The 3,914-nt window shown below is 37.6% G+C and overlaps 1 pseudogene; it reads left to right on the top strand.

Moving 5' to 3' along the window:
- The first annotated feature begins 1,956 nt into the window (after window positions 1–1,956).
- On the top strand, window positions 1,957–3,914 carry LOC137731884 (L-type lectin-domain containing receptor kinase IX.1 pseudogene; annotated as a pseudogene).

The following is a 3,914-nucleotide window of genomic DNA, read 5'->3' as shown; positions in this document are numbered from 1 at the left end:
TACATTAGACCCGTATCAAAACATGCGAATCAGGATCCTCTATTGAGCAAATGGTGAGGATCCTCCTGACCAAGCTCATCATGCCGTTGAAATTTTATCCAACGGCTACAAAAAGGGTCCCCTCTAAAAGTTATAATAATTGTAGCCGTTGGATAAAATTTCAACAGCTCGATAGGTTTGGTCAGGAGAATCCTCACTAGGGATGGGCAAATACCCATTGGTTATGGGTAACCGTGGTTATCTACCCATTTAAATTTGACGGTTATGGTTATGAATAACCATTTAGATAAATAAATGATTATGGGTATAACCGTTTACCCGTGAAATTTAAATGAGCGGTTATGGGTATTACCTGCTGTTATAAACGGATACCCATTTAACCGTTTATTTTAATATATGTAAAACTATAAAAATAAAAAAAAAAAGTTTCTAACTAGGTTTAGTATCCTGAGATATATTTGGTTATAAAGGGCCATAATATATATATATATATATATATATATATATTTATTTATTTATGCCTTACTTGAGAGAAAAATATAGTTGATAGAACGGGCTAATATTTAATATATGTGATTGAATGAGCTAAAACATTAGTGTTCGACAATTTTGTTTTGGAATCTTTTGGAGCTTTGACCAATTCAAGATAATGATTACTTTGAGCGTTTAGAAACATGTTATTATTAGATGATGCGTACCTATATATATATATATATATATATTTAATTGGCCTCGAGTTTTCAAAAAATATTTGACCCAAAAATTAGAAATCGATTAAATAGCTTGGACCGATGAACATATGTTTCTAAATAAAAATCCAAATATTTATTAAATTAGCCTTTTAGCAGACCAATGCGTACTTATATATATATATATATATATGTATGTATGTATACAAGAATATTAATTAATCTACAACCATGCATGATTCTTATAATAGATTAACCGTCAAATAATTGGGAGACATAGCATATATTCATAAATAATATTGCCGTTAATATAAAAATACATGTTAAACGTACTTATAACGGTATTTAATAGTTAGAAAAAAGAAAATTATGACAAATTTCTTTTTAATATACTATAAAAATAAATAAATAAATAAAACTTAAATTTTAAAATTTATATAGGATAATAATAGAATAATAATTAATATACAATATATATATATATATTCATTATATCTATTGCATTTTATAGTAAGTTTTTTTTAGTAGTTTAAAAAATTAAAATCATCAAAATAGCATTTTTCTTATCGTGTCGAAACAGGTTACCCGCGTGTCACTCTCGTGTAAACCTGTTAAGGACCCGTTATTAACGGGTTATTATCGTGTGACCCAATAATGATCCGATTAGTTATCGTGTTGATCCGAAACCCATTATTTTCGTGTCGTTTACGTGTCGTGTTAACGGGTCGTGTAAGAAATTGTCAGGTCTATCTGTAGCCATGGAGGACGGCGAAAACAGACAAGGAAAAATTAGGGTTAGGGAGAGCCAAGAACAAAGGGGAGGAAAGACCTAAATGATTGATACCATGTCGAAAGTTTAAACTTCATGATTTATTGATATGTGAAGAGTACAATATACATATGCATAATATTCCTTCACTAACAATATAATTGTAGATATCTATTTCGAAACACATTAATGCTTGACCATGTCAAAGCCGGCCGTCCCCGGTAGTACTGCCAATTCACAAGCCGTTAAATCCACAGGCCGGCCAACCCTTTCTGATGTACGTCATTGGTTCCTTTCCCTCTGTACTAATCCGCATGTCGTTTTTATGCAAGTAAATATTAAGGAAAAAAAAAACCAGAGATCCTTCATTTGTCCTCATTTGGTTCTCAACTCATGAACATTCATTGCTACAACCTTTGACTTCAGCTTTCAGAATAATTTCTTCGATTCTTCGCATTTTGCAGAATTTTACGTGCATTTCTGCATAAAAAGGTCACCATGTTTCTTATAAGCTGCAGGCAGGTGACATTTTATAACATTTGCTTTGTCTGTCTCTTCATTTTCGTCAATTTTCTACCAATTTTCGCTCGTCGAACTAATTTCAAACCTCCTCTTTCGTTCACTATACCTCAATTCAACTTCAATGCTGAAAACATACTCTATGAAGGTGATGCCACACCTTCATCAGGAATGGTAGAACACAACACAATCTCTCAACTGTTCCGCGTAGGGCGGTGTACTTATTCACAACCTTTGCACTTATGGGAGTCTGCTAGCGGGTCGGTAGCAGACTTCACTACTCATTTCACTTTCATGATTGACACTCACAACAACAGCAGGTGGAGTGACGGATTTGCCTTTTTCCTTGCTCCTGTTGGCTTTCAAATTCCACCTAATTCTGCTGGTGGTAATCTAGGGTTGTTTAACAGCAGCACAAATTTGTTGGCATCGAAAAACCAAATTGTAACGGTTGAGTTTGATTCCTTCCCGAACGAGTGGGATCCCACCGGGCTTCATGTCGGGATCAATGTGAATAAGATCTCCTCAACTGTGAGTACCAGTTGGGATTTTAGCAGCAACGGAAGGAAGGTGGCTAATGCATGGATAACTTACAATGCTACCACAAAAAACCTCAGTGTGTTTTGGACATACAAGGAGAACCCGAATCCTGCTTTTATCGACAGTACTTTTTCTCTTTCACACCCTATTGACTTACGAGAGGTTCTCCCTGAATGGGTTACAATTGGTTTTTCAGCTGCTACAGGACGAGCCCCCGAGCAACATGTCATAAGTTCATGGGAATTCAATTCGCATCTGGATTCTGATAAGATCAGTGCGAAAACCAAGGATATGAAGATGAAGAAATTGTTAATTGCAGCAACTGCTGGTATTACTTTGTTAGTTTTGATGCTTGGTGTGGGTTTGTATTGGTTTGTTGTAAAGAAGCGAATGCGCAGGATTGACGGGCTTGAGAGTTGTTCCAAGGATGTGATCACCTCCATAAATAAGGATCTCGAGAAACGTGCTTTCCCTAGGCGATTTGCTTATAAGGAATTGGTTGCAGCCACAAATGGCTTTGCCAGCGAAGGAAGGCTAGGCCAAGGAGGGTCAGGACATGTTTACAAAGGTATGTTGCAAGATCTAGGCTGCGCTATTGCCGTCAAGAGAATCTTTGCAAAATCTGATTACTATGAGAAGATATTCATCAACGAAGTCAAGATTATAAGCCGGTTAATACGCAGGAACCTGGTGCAGTTCATTGAATGGTGTCACGAAGAAGGCGAATGCTTACTTGTTTATGCATACATGCCTAACGGCAGTCTCACACGCATCTGTTTGGATCTAAAACAACCCTGCAGTGGGATTCTCGGTATAAGATAGCTTTAGGCTTGGCCTCGGCGCTTCATTATCTACACAAAGATGCAGAGCAATGCGTTCTTCATAGGGATATCAAATCGGCCAATGTATTGTTGAACAAAGACTTCGGAACTAAGCTTGGGGATTTTGGGATTGCTAAGCTTGTCGATCCATGTTCCCAGACTCAGACACTAGGGGCTATAGGGACTTTTGGCTACATTGCCCCGGAATATGCAAATGGAGGGAAGGCCAGTAGGGAATCTGACATGTTTAGTTTCGGAGTTGTGGCGTTGGAAATTGCTTGTGGAAGGATGACTTACCAGGACGGGGAACTTCACGTGCCACTTGTCAGTTGGGTTTGGCAACTCTACCTTGCAGGAAATGTTCTCTTTGCAGCCGATGAGAGATTGGATAAAAAATTTGATACAAGTGAAATGGAATGCTTGTTGGTCATCGGATTATGGTGCACTCATCCCAACAGCAAGAGTAGGCCAAAAGCCGGACAAGTGATGAAGGTTCTTCAGCTCGAAGCGCCATTGCCGGAACTTCCACATGACATGCACGAGTATGATCATCATCTGCCTCATGATCATGTATGA

The sequence above is a fragment of the Pyrus communis genome, chromosome 15, assembly GCF_041283825.1.
Source record: "Pyrus communis isolate YQ-2024b chromosome 15, ASM4128382v1, whole genome shotgun sequence".
NCBI lineage: Eukaryota > Viridiplantae > Streptophyta > Magnoliopsida > Rosales > Rosaceae > Pyrus > Pyrus communis.
Note: the sequence above shows the minus strand (reverse complement) of the source record. Positions and strands in the feature narration are given on the sequence as shown.